This window comes from Equus asinus, chromosome 13 (assembly GCF_041296235.1).
Source record: "Equus asinus isolate D_3611 breed Donkey chromosome 13, EquAss-T2T_v2, whole genome shotgun sequence".
Taxonomy (NCBI): domain Eukaryota; kingdom Metazoa; phylum Chordata; class Mammalia; order Perissodactyla; family Equidae; genus Equus; species Equus asinus.
Window position 1 is genome coordinate 43,263,514 of NC_091802.1, and position 19,876 is coordinate 43,283,389.

Sequence of the window (19,876 nt, forward strand, 5' to 3'; positions counted from 1 at the left end):
TCACCCAACCTCTAGTCCAAGCAGAATACAATTCTAAGCAGTGAAAAGAGCTCCCTATCTAAGGAGAAGCAGGACACAGAATTTAAACATTGTAAAGAGACTCAAAGGTAAATGTGGCACATTGAATCACATGTATCCACATGACGTATTTACCTCTTCTCCCTCTCCCAAACCCACTAAAATGATGGTAAAAAGAACGAGAAAGGCATAAACTCAGATGGACAGAGAGACCTGAAGAAGGGACAATAGCAGACAAGAGATGTCAACAACATTTGGGAAGCTGGAGAGCACAGATAAATGGAAATGGCCATAGTAGAATGGAGAAAGCCAAGTCCTGGAATGGGGAAGCCCAGAAACAAATTGATGAACTCTGAGGTGTCTCAGAAAGGCTCAGGAATTGGAATCACCAGGTATCACTGAAGGTGAGGTGTGGATAGGGCTGAAAATAAGAGAACTCATTATAAGGCAGTTTAGGAAGCAGTTAGACTCTAAGGCTTTTTCCCACCCAGGCAACAAACTGGAGAGTTCTCCTCTGCAAAGGCTGAACCAGAGAGACTTTAATATATCTGGCACAGCTAAGGAAGGAAATACCATGCTGAAAATGGGAAGATTTAGTAAAAGCCAACATTCTGGTCAGAGAGTCGGGGTTCTCCTAGCAAGAGACTACAGGATCCCTCTCTAGGAAATTGACTGACTTAGTGAAAAAAAACTTACAGATACCAAAAATGAAAGAAGGGGTGGAGTCTCCCCGACATAAATGTCATGTTCCCACTCAAATATCCCAATCATCCAGGAAGTCCCATCCACAAGAGCTTCCACTCAGCTGTTGTGTATGAATGGATAGCTAAGGATTACCAGACACTGAAGGAAACCTGTAACAGAAAAGACAGAGACAAACCCACCCAAAAACAGAACAAAAAAACAAAAAAAAACAGAAAAAGGAATTCAAAGGAACCAGAGATAATAGAAGTAGCGAAAGAAACCATCAAAAGAATTAGAATCAATATACACGGAGATATAAGATTACCTCAGGGAACAAGGGACCATCAGGGAGCACAGAATTCGAAAAAAAAAGAACAGAGATTAAGGAATAATTTTTGGAAGTTAAAATTTCTTTTTTTTTTCTTTCTGCTTTTTCTCCCCAAATCCCCCCAGTACATAGTTGTATACTTTAGCTGTGGGTCCTTCTACTTGTGGCATGTGGGATACCGCCTCAGCGTAGCCTGATGAGCAGTGCCATGTCCGCACCCAGGATCTGAACCAGCGAAACCCTGGACCACTGCAGCGGAGCGCGTGAACTTAACCACTCGGCCACGGGGCCAGCCCCTAGAAGTTAAAATTTCTTAAGCAGAAATGAAAAATTCAGTAGGAGAATTAGAAAATAAAACTGTAGAAATCTCCCAGAATCCCAGAAAACGGTATAAAAAGATACCCTGGTCCAAACCACCTTTGCTTTCTCCTTAACTATTGCAATAGCTACTAAGTGTTCTGCTTCCACCCTGCCGCCCTAAACTCTTCAAAGGAGCTATGGTGATCCTAATACTGAACCTCTTAATCTCACGTTCGTATGCCCAATGCACAGTAAGCCAACCACTGAGACATCCTGCTTGGAGGTGGAGATAGTTTTATTTGAATGGGCCAAAACAAGAAGGCTGAAGGATAGGTTCTCTCAAATCCTCCTTAAAGAAGAAAGCAGGGGGTCTTTACAGAGCTAAGGGGCTTGGGAGGAAGAGATTCAGAGGAACAAAGGGGAAGTCTGTGTTTCTTTCACTCCAGATAAGCCCTTGAGCAATCAGACTTCTGGGCATCAACCCCAGCTAGGGGCTGGTTATCTGTTAATCGTGACTTCCTTAATGGCCTTCTTCTTCTTCTGCAAAACAAGCTCATAAATCCTTGTGACCTTTGAATCACCCCTCAGGTTAAACAAGAAAACAGCAAATTAGTAAGATTAACTTCTTTTCATCTGTGTCTGTGTCGGGAACAAGAACAAAGGGTAATCGTGTTCCTATTGAATATTTACAGTAACCCTCAGATACCTGGCTTCAATCCTGTTAAAAAGTCAGTCAGATCACATTGCTCCCCTGCTCCAACACTCCAGTGGCTTTCTCTGTCATTCACAGTATAAAGCCCACCTACCATCATCTCACCTCTCAGACCTCATTTTCCTCTCTGCCGGCTGCTTCCCTCGTCTCTGGACACACTGATCTCCTGGCTATACCTTGACCCCACAGGCGTGTTCCTGCTTCAGCCTGCCCCACTGAGGAACGAATGCATGTGCTGTTCTTTCTACCTGTTATTCTTTCCCAGAGGGGCTGGCCTGGTGGCGCAGCCATTAAGTTTGCACACTCCACTTCAGTGGCCCAGGGTTCGCCAGTTCAGATCCAGGGTGCAGACCTACGCACTGCTTGTCAAGCCATGTTGTGGCAGGCATCCTACATATAAAGTGGAAGAAGATGGGCATGGATGTTAGCTAAGGGTCAGTCTTCCTCAGCAAAAAAAAAAAAAAAAAAAAGAGGAGGATTGGCGGCAGATGTTAGCTCAGGGCTAATCTTCCTAAAAATAAAGAAAAGAAAGAGTATTCTTTCCCAGATATCCACATGGCTTGCCTCCTCATCTTCCGGTCTTTATTCAAACGTTAGTTTCAGTAAGATCACCCTATTTAAAATCACAGAGTCCTGTGTCCTGAACTCCCTAGCCTCTTTCCTTAATTTTATTTTTCTTCATAGTACTTATCACTTTTAATATGTAATATAAACTCAACGGGAGCAGGAATTTTTCTCAGTTTTGTTCCCTTCTATATCCGCAGCACCTAGAATAATGAATGGCACATAGTAGACACTAAAGATCTGTCGAATGGATGAGATGGAAAAGAGGAAAGAGCAGATAAGAAAGTGTGAAGATCAATCCAACACCTAAATACTAAGATTTCCAGAAAGAACGGGGGAAAAAATGGAAGGAAGAGCATATTAAAGAAAGTAAACATTTTCTGGTACAAAAGGCCTGAGTTTCAAAATTGAGAGGGCTCAGCACAATGGATGAAAAATAACTTGGTGCCAGGTACAGCACTGTGAAATTTCAGGACACTTAGGACAAAGAGAAGCTCCTAAAGGTTTCCTCTTAAATAGGTCACATGTGAAGGATTGGACATTGGAATACCAGAGGGGAGGAGAGTAGGGAGTAATGCCCTGGAAATTCTAAGGGGGGATGGTTTCCAACCTGGAAATCTATATCTAGCCAAACCATTAATCAACTGTGAGAGTGAAAAAATGATATTTCCGACCTGCAAGCACTCAAAAAAATTTATTTCCCATGTCCTCCTTCTCTGGAAGCCACTAAAGGATGTTCTACGGCAAAACAGAGGAATAAAACAAGAAAAAGGGAGACTTGAGATCCAGAAAGCAGAGCTCCAACCGGAGAAAGAAGCAAAGAGAATTCCCAGGTGACAGTGTGGAGACATTCTAGGGTGACAACTGTGCAGTAGGCCTAAAAACACCCAACCCAGATGAGAACAGGAGGACACAGGAGGACAGAGGCCCCCAGGAAGACTGTTGGCAAGACAAAAAGAAATCTAATGGAATATCTAGTGAGTCTGAAGAAGAGATTTACACTTCCCTAAAGTGTTTGGAAGGGAAAGTCAGTGATAAGAATATAGAAAACTAAGCAAATTTTTTTAAAAAAGGAATTATCTTCAGGGGGTAAAAATGTAATTGTAGTAATCCTACTATATAACATGGCTTGACTGTGAAAAGTATTTACAATCACAATAATATAAAAACTGAATATTGTATTTCAATTATACTTCAATAAAAAATTTTTTTAATTAAAGGGATATATTGTAGGCATGGGGAATATAATCAATAATATTGTAATAACTTTGTATGGTGGCAGATGGTAACTAGACTTATTGTGGTGATCTTTTTGTAATGTATTAAAATATTGAATTACTATGTTGTATACCTGAAACTAATATAATATTGCATGTCAATTATGTTTCAATAAAAAATATTTTTAATTAGGGGCCAGCAGTTAAGTGCCCATGTTCTACTTCTCGGTGGCCCGGGGTTCGCTGGTTTGGATCCCAGGCGTGGACGTGGCACCGCTTGGCCAGCCATGCTGTGGTAGGTGTCCCACGTACAAAGTAGAGGAAGATGGGCACGGATGTTAGCTCAGGGCCAGTCTTTCTCAGCGAAAAGAGGAGAATTGGCAGTAGTTAGCTCAGGGCTAATTTTCCTCAAAAATTTTCCCAGAGAGGTAGTGTGTTTTCAATTAAAGAAACATCTATTGCATATCATGCTCAAGGCACCATAGGGGACACAGGTGAACAGGACAAGATTTCTTTTAAGTTTTAAAAACTGGGACCTAGGGGCTGGCCCCATGGCCGAGTGGTTAAGTTCACGCACTCCGCTGCAGGTGGCCCAGCGTTTCATTGGTTCAAATCCTGGGCGCGGACATGGCACCGCTCATTGAGCCACGCTGAGGCGGCATCCCACATGCCACAACTAGAAGGACCCACAACGAAGAATATACAACTATGTACCGGGGGGCTTTGGGGAGAAAAAGGAAAAAAAAATAAAAACAAAAAACAAAAAACTGGGACCTTAGCATTTCTTTTAAGGTTTGAGAACTGAAACTTGGATATCAGACTCAGCTCTGTCACTAAAAATGGTCCCTATCAATAATACATGAATATAACAATACAGGAGATAATATAATACATGAATATAAAGTACAGGAAATAATAATATGTTCCAGAACTGAAGGACCGAGAGCTGACTCTACACCAGGCACCATGCTAAACACTTTACATGGATTATCAAATTAATTGTCATTGCCCTGAGAGGCAGGAAATATGATTATCTCCATTTTACAAAAGGGAAAACTGAGGTTTAGAGAGAAGAAACTTGCCCTGGCTCCTGGAGCCATGAAAAGTAGAGCCAGGTTGTATGACCCTGGTAAGTCCCTTAGCACCCAGTTTGTTTCCTTCTCAGTATCTCTGGGAGAATATCACCCACCTCAGAGAGTTTGTAGAAGGATGATGGTAGCTCTTCTCACATGAAGTTCCCGACTGTCCCTGGCTGTCATAATCTCCTGATAAACAATAGCTATTGTTAACACTATTATCATTATTATTAATATGACAGTAGGACTAAAGAGTTTTGATATTGTGTTTTAGGCCATGGGGAGGCATTGTAGGTTTTTGGACGGGGAGTGAGCACGTTCTAGAATCAGAGCTGATTTAAAGCCGGTATTTATAAGTAAAGCTGTACCAGTTATTAAAATGTTGACAAGCTTCCAACCTTTGGTCAAAAGTACTGCCTGTTTACCAAAAGTACTCCCTGAGTATTTCCCCAGTTGTGGCAGACGACTACTCAACTCCCAGGACCTCCTTGGGCAACGAAGGGGTAAACTCCTAGCAGAGCAAAGGGCCTCCTGGACAAAGCTCCCCCGGGTCAGTTCCCCCGGAGGGGAGTGCCAGGCCGGCTGGTTCTTCAGTCTTTCTGTTATCATTAACATTTTTCCCTAATCTATTCTGAAAAATTTCATACCTATAGAAAAGTTAAAGAACAGAGCAGTGAATATTCACATACATGTTCAAATGGCAAAAGTGAGACTGACTCTGTGAACCCCCAGCCTGTAGAAGTTTCGGGTCAGTAAGTATGGCTAGAGGGCTATGCAGGAGAAGAAAAATGTCTTTTTCCTCTACTCTTTTAAATACTTGACTGGGACCCCTGCAACAAAGGACAAATTAACAAGAGAAAAGCATGCAAATTTATTTAACATAAGTTTTAAGTGACATGGAAGGCTTCATAAGGAAATGAAGCCCCAAAGAAATGGTGAAATCTGAGTGGTTTTATGCTAAGTTTGATGAAGAGTGGAAAGTTGTGGAAAGATGCGGTAGATGGGGAGAACCTGTCAAGGCCTGTTCATTCAGATTCCTCTCTATGTCCCCTTAGTCTTCAGAGATGAGGATGCTCCTTTCCTCCTAGTATAGGGAGGGCACCTCTCACATGAAGATTTTATGACCTGCTTCAGGGGAATGTCAGAAAGCCCTTCTTGCACATGCCATTTCTCAAATTCCTTCAGCTTGAAATATTCAATGTGTCAAGTACCATCTTTTTTTTTTTTTTTGCATGGTTGGGGGTGTTCTTGCTTATCTGTAAAATCAGGCTTTTGTTTCTTTCTCATCATGGAGAGGGGCAATTGGGATGGTGAAACCAAGAGCTGTCTCTTTTTTTAAAAATAATTAATTAATTTATTTTTTTGAGGAAGATTAGTCCTGAGCTAACATCTGTGCCAATCCTCCTCTTTTTTTCTTTCCCCAAGGAAGACTGGCCCTGAGCTAACATCCATGCCCATCTTCCTCTACTTTATATGTGAGACACCTGCTACAACATGGCTTGACAAGCAGTGCATAGGTCCACACCCAGAATCCGAACCTGCAAACCCAGGACCACTGAAGCAGAATGTGTGAACTTAACCACTGCGCCACAGGGCCAGCCCCCAAGAGCTGTCTCTGGGCCCTGTGGGCCCAGCTGTGTCTCTTGGGGATTCTTGGGTATAATTCGAGGAAGAGCAGATTCCTGGTGGCTGCATGCTACATGAGGGGCTGTCCCTGGGCCCCTCCTACGGCCCCCTCCCACTGCTCCTGCAGGGAAAGGTAAGACCACTTCATACCTTCATCTGGAACTTTCTCTGATAATCCCAAGAATACTGTTAAATAGCCGCCACTGTTATCACAACCATTCTGTGGAAGAGGACACAGAGGCTCAAGCAGGTAGTCACTTGGCCAAGGTCACAGAAATAGTAAGTAACCAGCTGGAACCAGAACCCCGTGTCCTTCCCATCTCATCACTGCTTCTCTTAAACTAGTAACAGTGGCACTTATTAAACATTTTAGTATTTACATGCAATTTGTAGGTATCATTTCATTTAATCTGAAAATAACCCAAATAGCTGGTAGCATAATTATCCTTAGTGGGCCAATGAAGAGGCAAGGCTCAGAGAGGTCACATAATTTGTTCATGGTCACATAGCTAAAAGATTCAGACGTGGTCTGTCCATCTCTGCTCAGCCAGAGGAAAGATGGGAACTTGAGTGTGTGGATCGGGATAGAATTGAGGCAGTGGGAGAAAAGGCGCCCACAGTATTCGCAATGCGCAAAAGCATTCAAATGAAATTCAAAGGAAAAAAGAAAACGCTGCTGGCCACAGGACTCCCCTATGGTAGGTGGCAAATATGCTAACCCAGCTTCTCGGAGTGCGTTCTTCAGCATATTCCTTTACTCATCAAACATTTATCATGTGTCCAGTCTGAAGCAGCCCTGCTCTGGGTGCTGGAGATACCGAAGTGAGCATGAGGAAAGGCCCTTCATCGAGTTTACGTCTTTTTGGAATGGAGGGGACAGACAATATGCAAGTAAACAAATGAGGTCATTTCAGCTATGGCCAGGTGCAGGGAAGATAACACCCAGGGACGGTGACAGTGACGTGAGAGAGGGTGAGGCTACTTTAAATTCAGAGGCAATCAGGTGACACCTCTGGATGAGGTGACATTTGAGCTGAGAGCTGGGTGTTATAAACTGGGGCAGACGCTCCAGGCAGAGGCACAGGCAGCACAGGAGGCAGGGCGCGTCCCACAGGGCTCTGTACTCGGATGGGCTCCACTCTTGGTTTAATGCTCACTTCCTTCTTTTTCATACCTTTTGGGGCACTTATTATCACATATAAAGTTTAAGATCACTGCAATCAATTCAAAAAATAAAAAATAAAATTTTTTGAGCTAAGAATGGGTGGAGAGTAGGTTGAAAGGGAGCTCATTTCAGATGGCCGGACAGCAGGGTCAAAGATTAAGCAGACAAGAAACAACACTGGACCGGAAACTGGAATTGATGGGACTGCCTAGCATGGGGCCCAAGGGAAAAGGGGACAGGGAGAGGGTTGGAGGGGAGGTTGTTTACCGTATTCTGTTTTGGGTCTTAGGGACTAAAAGAAAGTCCAACTTGGGGCATTCTTTCATTCCCTTTTAGGTCCCGGCCCAACCGGGAAGTGTGCGAACAGCTCCCAGGGCTGCAATGGGAATGTGTGTGCTGCCACCTACCGTCGTGCTTAGGCAATGCAGGCGCCTTCGTGCCTCCTCGCCCGCCACAGGCAGGTCTCAAACCCCGGGATTTCCAGAATCTCCCTCTCCCAGCAGCCTCCAGCTCTGGGGAGGAGGTCCGTTGGGGCCAATAGGAGTTTAATGCAGCAGTGTTGGGGGAAGGGGTCTTAACCTACACCCCCAAATGCCTGGTCAGACGCCAGAAACTGCTTCAAATCTTCTGAACCCAAATATCCCCCATCCCCACCACAGCCCCTGATATGCCAGGATGTGGAGCCATGGTGGAGGCTATACCTGCCTTCCCTGAGCTGATCACCTCGTGTGGGAGACAATAACTCAACTTGTAAATTATCTGACAAGTAAACACTGCAAGAGAAGTCCCAAGGTGCTGCCACTGAATAGGAGATAATCAGTTCCAGTTCTTGAGTTGGAAAGCTCAAAAGGGGCAGGAAAGGGAGGGGCTGGAGAAGGTGGAATTGGAGGCAGTCCTTGGAGAATGGCTCCACCTTGAGGCCGCAGGGAAGGGAGACTATATACCAAGCAGAGGGAAGGAGAAGACGGTAGGATGTCCACTTCCAGCAGTGATGGGTTAAGTTATTCAGACCAACCCATGCCCTGAAAACAACTGCAAATGTTGTAGAGAAGATTTCGTTAAATCTCCTTAACAATATCACAGATATTTGACAGGAGTTAGGAATTTCCAGGGCAAAAAGGGAAAGTGAGATCCCAGAAAGGCACTGGAAGATGGAGCAGAAGAAATGACCCAGAGTGCAAAAGAGAGGGGCAAAAAGAGAAAAGAGGATGAGAGACACGGAGAATACATGAAAAGTCTAACAGTTTAATCAGAGTTCTAAAAGGAAAAGACAAGAGTATGTGGCAAGGGCAAGATTTGAAAGATAATGGCTGAGAATTTTCCAGTACTGATGAGGCATCAATCCACAAGTTTGGAAGCCCAAAGAATCCCAAGCAGGATAAATAAAATAGAATCCACATGTAGATACAGTAGTCCTCCCTTATTCACGGGGAATACATTCCAAGACCCCCAGTGGATGCTTAAAAACGTAGATAGTACCAAACTCTATATAAACTTTTTTTTTCTTATATACACATACCTATGATAAGGTTTAACTTCTCAATTAGGCACAGTAAGAGATTAACAATAACTAATAAGAAAATAGAACAATTATTACCATACACTGTAATAAAAGTTATGCAAATGTGTTCTCTCTCTCTCTCACTCTCTCAAAATATCCTATTGTGCTGTACTCACCCTTCTTCCTGTGATGATGTGAGGTGATACAACGCCTATGTGATGAGATGAAGTGAAGTGAATGATGTAGGCATTGCGACACAGTGTTATTTTCAGACCCAGTTGACCGCGGGCAACTGAAACCGCGGAAAGAGAAACCACAGATAAGAGGGGACTACTGTACATCACAATGAAACTTCAGAATGCCACATATAGAAGGAAAATCTTAAAAGAAGCCTTCTCAACAGCAATAATGGAAGCCAGAAGACAGTAGAATGATATCTTGAAGCTGCTAAAAGAAAATAACTTCTGACCTACAGTTCAAGAGTGAATTTTCAAACATGTAGAAACTAAAAATGTTTGCCATTAGCAGTCTCACTGAAGGAAATTCTAAAGGATGCAATTCAGGCAGAAGGAAAGCGATCCCAGATGGAATGTCTGAGATGCAAGAAGAAATGAAGACTTGTACACAAATGTTCATAGCAGCATTAATCATATTACCAAAAAGTGGAAGTAACCCAAATGTCCATCAACAGATGAATGGATAAACAACATCTGGTGTATCCATACAATGGAATATTATTCAGTCATAAAAAGGAATGAAGTACTGACACATGTTACAACATGGATGAACCTTGAAAACAGCACGTTAAATGAAAGAAACCAGACACAAAAGGCAACATATTGTGTGATTCTGTTTATATGAAATGTCCAGAATAGGCAAATCCATAGAAACAGGAGGTAGATTAGTGGTTGCCAGGGGCCAGAGGGAGAAAGGACTGGGGAGTGCCTGCTGATGAGTACAGGATTTCTTTTGGGGGTGATGAAAATGCTATGGGATTATATAGTGGTGATGGTTGTACAACCCTGTGAATACACCAAAAACCACTGAATTGTACACTTAAAATGGTGAATTATATCTCAATAAAAAAAGTAAAATAATTCTAAAAAGAAATGAAGAGTAAAGTTATGTACATAAATCTAAACAAGCATTGATTATATAGACAAAAATAATAATGTCCAGCGAGGTTAAAAAAGAGAATTCAAATGTCCAACATAAAGGATAAATGAAGTTAAAGTATCTTATGGTCCAGGAGGAAGGTACGTAAAGGTATTGATTAACTTTAGACTTTGATGCACACTGTAGCTTTTAGGGTGCGGGCCCAAACAATATGCCCTGTATGCAAATACAGGATATAATTTGTAGGGCAGTCCAGTCAAATCTATAGTCACGTGCCACATAACAACGTCTCAGTCAATGACAGACCACATATACGACGGAGGTCCCATAAGATGAGTACCACGTAGCCTAGGTATGTAGTAGGCTCCACCATCTAGGTTTGGGTAAGTGCACTCTGATGTTCGCACAATGATGAAATCACCTAACAATGCATTTCTCAGAATGCATCCCTGTCGCTAAGTGACACATGGCTGTATTCACAATAACACCTGGCTGACTAAGGACTCGTGTTACCGGATGAAGCAGACAGAGATTGGAGGAATCACAACCAGGACCTTAAGTGTTGTCTGATTCAGCCCACTCTTTTCACACGTCCATTTCTGTCATTTTCAGGTATGTGTTGTTTCCTCCTAGGTGCCAGGCTTGGTGCTAGGTACTGGAGCCACAGTGAGCATAATCGCTGCTTTCGTGGAACTGCATATCCAGAAGAGGAGATTGGAGACGTGAAGCAGAGCCCAGACACACAGGGACCGGTAAGTCAGACCAAGGAGCTCGCCGTTCATGCCGAGAGCTGTGCAAAGTCAGTGAAAAGTTTTCAGGAGCAATTGATGTGATGATTCCAGCTGCTGTGCAGAATGGATTGGAAGGAGACAGGAGTGGAAGCAGAGAGCTACTGCAGAGATCTCACTGAAAGACAGTGAGGATGGAGCGTGGTGGGCAGATGTGAGAGTGAATGGAGAAGACTGGAGTCCACGAAACAGAGAGGCAGAGGTCCAGAGATTTGCCAGGGTCCTCAGAGAGCTGATGGCTGAGCCAAGGCTGAGACCAGACGAGGGTCTTTTCACCACATTGTGTTTGAGACATGCTGACACTCAAGTGGAAATACAGGCAGATGAGAACCAGACAGTCTGGAGCCAGGAGGCCTGGATTTGGCATCCTCAGCCTGCATGTGACGGAGGAAGCTACGAGAGCCCAACTTCTCTGGAGAAAGAATGTGAGGAAAAGATGGGAACCTTAGCACACACCTGAGCTAGCACGTGGAAGTGGAAACAGCAAGGAGCGGAGCACAGGACTTCCAGCAGAGCTGTTAACTGCCACCAGCTTTACCACTGCGTGATCCTGGGCCTCTCCCTAACCTCTCTGGGCCTTAGCTTCTGTGGTGGACAGACTCTAAGATGTCCCTATCTCCTGGTGTTCACACAATTGTGTGATCCCCTTCCCTTGATTGCAAGGAGGACCCATGACTTGTTTCTTTCTTTCTTTCATTTTTTTTTGAGGAAGATTAGCCCTGAGCTAACATCTGCTGCCAATCCTCCTGTTTTTGCTGAGGAAGACTGGCCCTGAGCTTACATCCGTGCCCATCTTCCTCTACTTTATATGTGTGGGATGCCTACTACAGCATGGCTTGCCAAGCGGTGCCATGTCTGCACCCGGGATCTGAACCGGCGAACCCCGGGCCGCCAAAGAGGAATGTGTGCACTTAACCAGTGCGCCACCGGGCCAGCCCCCCCATGACTTGTTTCTAATCAGCAGAAGATGGCAGAGGGGATGATGGGATGTCACCTCCATGATTGCATTATATTATATGACTCCTTCTTGCTAGCCAGCTCGTTCTGGAGATGCTCCTTGTTGGCTTAGTAAAGCTAGCAGCTACGTTAGGTGTGATGGTGAGTGTTACGTGTTAATGTGGCTAGACTAGAGTGCCCAGTTATTCAATAACACGCTTGTCTAGGTGTTGCTGTGGAGGGATTTTGTCGACATGTTAATATCTGCAAACCGTTGACGTGAAGTAAAGGAGGTTACCTACATACTTTGGAGACGTTGCGGGTTCAGTTCCAGACCACCGCAGTAAAGTGAATATTGCAATAAAGGGAATCACGAATTTTTTGGTTTCCCAGTGCATATAAAAGTTATGTTTGCACTATACTGTGGTCTATTAAGTGTGCAATAGTATTATGTCTGAAAAAACAATGTATATACTTTAATTAAAAAATATTTGGGGGGCCGACCCGGTGGCGCAGCGGTTAAGTGCGCACGTTCCGCTTCGGCAGCCTGGGGTTCACTGGTTCACATCCCAGGTGCAGACATGGGACCGCTTGGCACGCCATGCTGTGGTAGGCGTCCCACATATAAAGTAGAGGAAGATGGGCATGGATGTTAGCTCAGGGCCAGTCTTCCTCAGCAAAAAGAGGAGGATTGGCAGCAGTTAGCTCAGGGCTAATCTTCCTCAAAAAACAAAACAAAGCAAAACAAAACTTGGGGCTGGCCCCGTGGCGTAGTGGTTAAGTTTGTGTGCTCCACTTTGGTGGCCCAGGGTTTGCTGGTTCGGATCCCAGGTGTGGACTGCTTATCAAGCCATCCTGTGGCAGGTGTCCCATATATAAAACAGAGGAAGATGGGCATGGATGTTAGCTCAGGGCCAATCTTCCTCAGCAAAAAGAGACGGATTGGCAATAAATACTAGCTCAGGGCTAATCTTCTTCAAAAAAAACTTTATTGCTGAAAAATGCTAACTATTATCTGAGCCTGCAGCAAGTCGTAATCTTTTTGCTGGTGGAGCGTCTTGTAAAAAAACACAATATCTGCAAAGCACAATAAAGTCACAGACAATAAAATGAGGTTTGTTTGTATTCTTGGTAACATGAGTGGGCCTCTTCCAACACTTGAAAGGCCTTAAGAACAAAACCAAATCTTCCCTGAGGAAGAAAGAAGAAATTCTGCTTCAAGACTGCAGCTTCAGCTCCTGCCTGAGAGTTTCCAGCCCACCCGTCTGCCCTATGGACTTCAGACTTGTCGGCCCCCACAACTGTGTAAGCCAGTTCTTTGGAATAAGCATCTTTATACACACACAAACACCCACACACACATCGTACTGCTGCTGTTTCTCTGGAGGACTCCACCTGAAACACTGGGAAAGCTATGTGGAAAGGAATGGCCTTTAGCCAACAGTCAGTGAGAAGCCTCTACCCTCAAGGAAATGAATTCTGCCAACAATCTGATCGAATTCGGAAACAGATTCTTCTCCAATTAGACCTTCAGACGAGAACACAGTCCAGTTGACACCTTGTTGTTGTTGTTTTTAATGTATGGTGGGGCCAGCCCCGTGGCCGAGTCATTGAGCTCACGCGCTCTCCTTCGGTGGCCCAGGGTTTCGCCCGTTCGGATCCCGGGTGTGGACATGGCACCACTCATCAGGCCATGCTGAGGCAGTGTCCCACAACCAGAAGGACCCACAACTAGAATACACAACTATGTACTTGAGGGCTTTGTGGAAAAGAAGAAAAAAAGGAAGATTGGCAATAGATGTTAGCTCAGGTGCCAATCTTTAAAAAAAAAAAAACTTCAATGTATGGAGTTTTCCATTTTTAATATTTGGTTAAACAAAATACATCTTTGGTAAACAAACCCAGCAAAAGGCCAACAAAAAAGGGAATATAAGCAAGAAAAGCAAAAAGCCTAGGGTCACCCCTTCCTGGGCATCAGGGTCAGGCCTGCCCCTTCCTCAAAGGAAGTGGGGCTTTCTGCCCTTGGGCATCAGCGTGGGTCCCTGTTCCTAAGCCCCAGAATTGGATATGAATGGAGAAACCAGCCCTGAAATGTTTAAGCGTCTTTGCATATCCCACTGGCTCATAGACTCCCGGGGCATGGGGACTCCCCTGAAGTGCCATTTGCACGGGCCCAAGCCAATTGGTGGACAGGAGTTTCCTCCTCTTACTGGGAAATGGCTTCCTATCACTGACAGTGCCAACGGCCCCAAGGTCCTGCTTGTGACAGTCAGCAACGTTGGCTGTGACTTCTGGCTGGTGGTGGCTGGAATGTCCCTGTGTAGAGGTAAAGAGCTCCCTGTGGTGCCGAGCAGGTCTGGTGTAGAAAATGGTGCAGAAGAGACTGCGGCCAGCTGCTGAGAGGGTGTAATGCAGTAGCTGTTTGGTGGCCTGTTACTCAGCACAAAAAACCGGCCTTGTTGGATTGAAGATACGTGTGCAGAAGTGCTGGTGTGAACGCGCACTCCTGTCACAGTGGGGAGGAAGCCTCAGCTGCATGCCGGCAAGCTTGCTCAGGTTGACATGCAAGCCCCAGGCTGGCCCTGCTGCTGGAGAGAAGACTGGCCAGTGGGGCAGCTCTCAGACCTGCCAAGGCCATTGATGTGTAAGCGCTAGATAGGCCATCCCTACCTGCCCACTCGCCTGGAGGCAACCACAACCACTTTGGTGACACACAGTGTGGTGTGACACTTATTCCCCTTCCTTCTCTCATTTTCCAAAGTTATGGGAGAAAAGTGGCCTACAACTATTTAAAGAGGTAGGGGTGGGTCAATTCTCAGTCCATTTGTAAAGGAATCTACAGAAAGATGACAAACCCAGGTCCTATAACATAATGCACATAACCACCCAACTGGAGGGCTCTGCTTCTTGTCACTATAGTGACTCTGAGCCTAGGACTTCTACCAGTTCAGACTGTTCTTAATCTCTGAGAAGCTTATCCTCACAATACTTTCCTCACCCAACTCCGTCTCAAACTAGTGGAATTTGATGTCGAAGGCAGACTTATTTTTTCCTGATTTTGCCAGAGGCGGTCAACTTGGAAAACTGCCCTTTTGCCTGTCTTATGCCCCAGAGCCTCCGAAATCAACGCAGTGAAGTGGCAGGGACAATGCTGGCGTAAGGCAGACAGGCTGCCCATGCCTGCCCCAGTCTGGCTTTGGCCAAGTCCTCTTAAGTATCTAGCTTACCTTGTCACACTAGAATATTGCAGGGTTCAACCACTGGGTGTGGAATATTAGATAACTTTTCATTAAAAAACTCCAAGGATGGCCATAAACCACCCTTAAAAATGGGGTTGGGGGGCTAGCCCAGTGGCATAGTGATTAAGTTAGAGCACTCCACTTCAGCAGCCCAGAGTTCATGGGTTCGGATCCCAGGCGTGGACCTACACACCGCTCATCAAGCCATGCTGTGGTGGTGTCCCACATATAAAATAGAGGAAGATTGGCACAGATGTTAGCTGAGGGCCAATCTTCCTCACAAAAAAAAGGTGGGGGGGGAGTAAAGGGTGGCATTAAGGGTTGGAGATGGCACACTGTACCGCTGCTGGGGTTTTAGAGATGGCTTCCTGAGAGGCCCTTTTGCTCTGGGTCTTTCAAGGCAGTCACACCGCTTTCCATGTACTATGTCTTCAGACCCGCTGGTTGCCAGGAAAGGGGAAGTGGAGGCAGCATCTCCAGGTGAGTCAGAGCAGCAACGAACTTCCGCAGAGCCTCAGTCAAGTCTTCCTGGGAAAGGGGAAAATATGCTAGGACCCACCTTTCTTTCTCCTCTCTTAAGTAAACAAGGGTCTTCCATTGTTTGCCCTAAGTGCACAGAGCTCCTACTTTCCTTTCCCAGGAATGAGCAATTCTGCTTGGTTCTTCTAACAGTCACACATCTATCCTATTGCACTGTCAAATCTGAGGGGGAAATTTGATGAGATGTTTGGGGAAGTGGCAAGGACAGACGCACTGTACAGGCCACAGCATATCACGGGGGGTCTAGGGGCTGACGGGAGGGAGGCTGGGAGGGTAGAACCGCGTTACACATCAGTCCTCCAACTCTGATGGGCTTCCACCTCTTCTGTTACCACCAGCAGCAATTCATAGTTCTTTCCTTGCAAATGGTGTTCTAGAAATTTCCTGGGCTCGCTCTCGCCTCCGGTCCACTTGGGCACCTTCCGTTTGGAGTTGAGGTTGTAGTAGGCACCTCCCACCTCTTGAGCACAGATCCAGTGCTGCCTTTGGAGAGGCAACTTCCGGGGAGCCCAGCACGGGCTGGAGGGCAGATTCATGACGAAGCCCACGACATTAGCCAGAGCAATGGCACTGACATCCCTGCGTTTGTCCCACCACACAGCTTCATAGCCTTTGGTCTGAAGCGCTGCCATGATGATGTTCACATCGTAGTTCCCATCTCCCAGCATGCTCTTGTTGTGGGGGGCTCACCGCGGTGTTTGGTGACAACCTCTGGCAAATCTCTTGGAGCGTTTCCCGGGTGAAGGCATTGTCCTGGAAGATGTTACTGAGGGCACGTGGGGCACAAAGTTTCCCTGTGCTGTTTCTCATGGTAGATTTGGGGGGCTGCCTGGGGCAGCTCCAACAGTTCAGGTTTGGCCTTGTCTCCTTTTCATGGCCTGCAACTCATGTTTTTCATTTTAGTTCCAGAGAGAGCTAAAAACACCCCCCCCCCCCCTCCTGAGGAAGACTATAAGCTTCTCAGTCTTTTCAGGATTCCCGAGGTCCACCTTATTTTCTTCTGTCCATGATTTACGCTTTGTCACGGGGAGAAAAGACTGGAACCAAAAGGGGAAAAAATCCACCTCTTTGTTCTTCTCAATAGAAAAATAACTTTTGGACTAGTGTATTTGGCCACCACTGTCAAATTGCAGAATTTTAAAAAGTCATATAAAACCTAAGACCTTATTTACCTTCTCCCCTCCCCCAAAACACAGTTTTCTTGCTGTAGTTTCCTCCCTGCAAATGACAACCAGGCCTCAAGGCAAGAGGACCGAATGGACTCGGTCACATCACTCCTTTTCCATTTCTTTCGAACCACAATGCCACTTGGGAGACAAGGCCTAGCAGCTAGAGAAGGCTGGCCAGTGAGGGATGGCGCCCTTGGGGGCGGCTCCCCTTCCTGTTTCTCCATCCTCTCGGTGGCACTGTGGGACCCTGCAGGGGGCGGCTCCCTCGGAAGGCGCCACCTCTCACCCTTCTGCCGCCGCCCTGGACCTCGGCTGCCACCTGGGCGCACTCGGTGAGCGAGCACACACCTGAGCCTGTCACAGCTGACACCTTGGTTGCAGCCTTGCAAGACCTTGCACAGTGACCCCACTAAGCCGTGCCTGGACATCTAACCCATAGAAACTATGAAATGAGAAATGTGTGTGTTTTTAAAGCCATTAAGTTTGTGGTGACTTATTATGAGGCAACAGAAAATGAATACACCTCCCCATCTGTAAAAGGGGGAAAATAATAGCAGTCACCTCGAAGGGCCACTATGGGGCTTCAATGAGATAATCCAACAGTGTGCTTAGCACAGTGGCTGGCATGGATTTAGGGCACAAAGAAATCAATAAATATTAGCCCTGATTTTAAAAAATTATTCAGCATTGGTCAGAGAATCAGAAACAGAACTAGGAAGGTCCAGGTTCAGGGAGCACTTGGACTCGCCCTGTCTCACGGAGCGGGGGAAATGGTCTTATTTCGAGAAGCGAAGCGGTAGTTAGCCTGGAGGTTCAGTGGACACACACTGCAGCCAGACTGCCCAGTTCAGTCTGGCTCTGCCATCTGTCAGCTGTGTCACATTAGGCAGGTGACTTAAATGTCTCTGTCTCAGTTTCCTCATCTGTAAAATAATAAAAGAATAGCACCCCACACACAGTAGGGCTACATAAGTGTCAGCTACTATTATTATTATTGTTTGCCTCTAACTCATAGCCCTATAACTCTCAAGGATTACGAGGTGAAATTAATATAGTATACATTTATCCACATCAACTGAGCAAATAAAGATGATCTGATAGGCAACTGCACTTCCGGGGTTGCTCATTTTGCATAAGCTTCCTACATTCTTGTCAAGGGATTCCGATTGTGTGATCTCCTCAGGAATGTCTGGGGAATGGGAAGGACCGGATCTGGCACAGAACTTTCCCTGTACAGAATTTTGTCAGAGCTCCAGCGCCACTCACTCTTGCTGCCGCCCCAGGTCCCCACATCCAGCAGAGGGCGCTGTGGCCTCAAAATGCAGCTGCAGATGCTCCTCTCTCGTCCGAGGCCCGCCGCTAGGAGGGAGGGTACCTGCAAGGAGGGAGAGCCTGCCTCCAAATAGACCCATTGTTCCAACTAGTCCCTTTCTCCCGCACTCAGCAAACTCCGATCACCCGCGGCCGGCTGGTTTTCGAAACCTCACCCTGCTGCGGAAAGCATTTTCTGAACGCTCCAGCGCTCCAAACCTCCCTTCTTTGAACCTCAGAAGCTTCATTTCAGCAATGAATCATCCTGCCTTATGCTGCTCTGTTACTGTTTCCAAATTCCATGGCAGCACAGCTGTAAACCTCCGTCTGGCCCTCTGTGGAGCCTTCTGCCAGCCACCCACAGCCTTCTCTTCTTCAGTCCTGTTCCAACTTCTCCAGACAAAACTCACTCACCCCACCCAGCTTACTTCCGCCTCAATCTGCTGCTGGGCAAGGACTATTTCTTTCATTCAATCTTTTAGCTAACAATTGTTTGGGGCCAAGGTTAGCATCATGCAGAGATGAAGACAGCCGACCTTTATTGAGCACCTACTGTGTGCCAGATGTTCTAAGCACTTCCCATAATCCCGACAACAACTCGATGAGGCTTGTTAGACCCATTTTACAGATGAGACAGGAAGGCACAGGATAGTTAAGGGACATGTCTGATGTCACACAGCTAGTGGTTGAGCTACTATTCAAACCCAAGCAGTCTGGTTCCAACAACTGAGCTTCTTAACCACGATGCTGTCTGGACTTTTAGTATAGAAGTGGGGCTCCATCCCTCATCTCTAGAACTGTGTTGTCCAGTATGGTGACCACTGGCCGCACAACCATTGAGCACATGGCCAATCCAAATTGAGTTGTGCTGTAAGTGTAAAATATGTGCTGAATTCTAAAGACTTAGTTTGAAAAAATATGTATAAATATAGTATAGTGTTAATAATTCTTATATTGATTACATATGGAAATGATGACATTTTGAACATACTGATTTAAATAAAATATATTATTAAAATTAATTTCACCTGTTTCTTTTTACTTTTTTAAATGTGGCTACTAGAATAGTTTTAACAGCATAGGTGGCTCACCTTCTATTTCTGTGGGGCGGAGTTCTTGGAGCTCTCAGCCCAGAGGAAAGAGAGACAGGATCTCAACTCTAAAACAAGGGAAAATGTGTTTTGTGTTCTGAGAAGCGAGAACACAGTGGTGTAGGAGCCGGGGGGAGACTTTGAGCACGGAGGCAGCTGCGAGTCACTTTCAAAGGTCTGCAGGATTCCATCCTGGAGAAAAGAGCAGTGGGGACAGCAAAGGTCAGAGCGGGAAAGCAGAGGAAACCAGGTCAAGCCAGGAGGCTGGGGCATCTAGTGCTCCCGGGATAAGTAGAGGGAGCCAAGGCCCGTAGACCTCAGACTGTGGGGGCTCTGACTGTGGGGCCAAAGGCTCTTGGCAGGATGGAGCTCCAGACACCGAAGGCTGGGGAGGGCTGGAAGGACTGGGGAAATTGCCAGCTCTGGCAGGGATGGGAGAGGGGGCGTGGCAGTGAGAGGTAGGCCCTTCCTCCTCCTTCCTCTGCCCCACCTTCC

General features: G+C 45.8%; 1 pseudogene; it reads right to left on the bottom strand.

Moving 5' to 3' along the window:
* Nucleotides 1–15,401: 15,401 nt before the first annotated feature.
* Nucleotides 15,402–16,699, bottom strand: LOC106836512 (josephin-1 pseudogene; annotated as a pseudogene).
* Nucleotides 16,700–19,876: the final 3,177 nt, after the last annotated feature.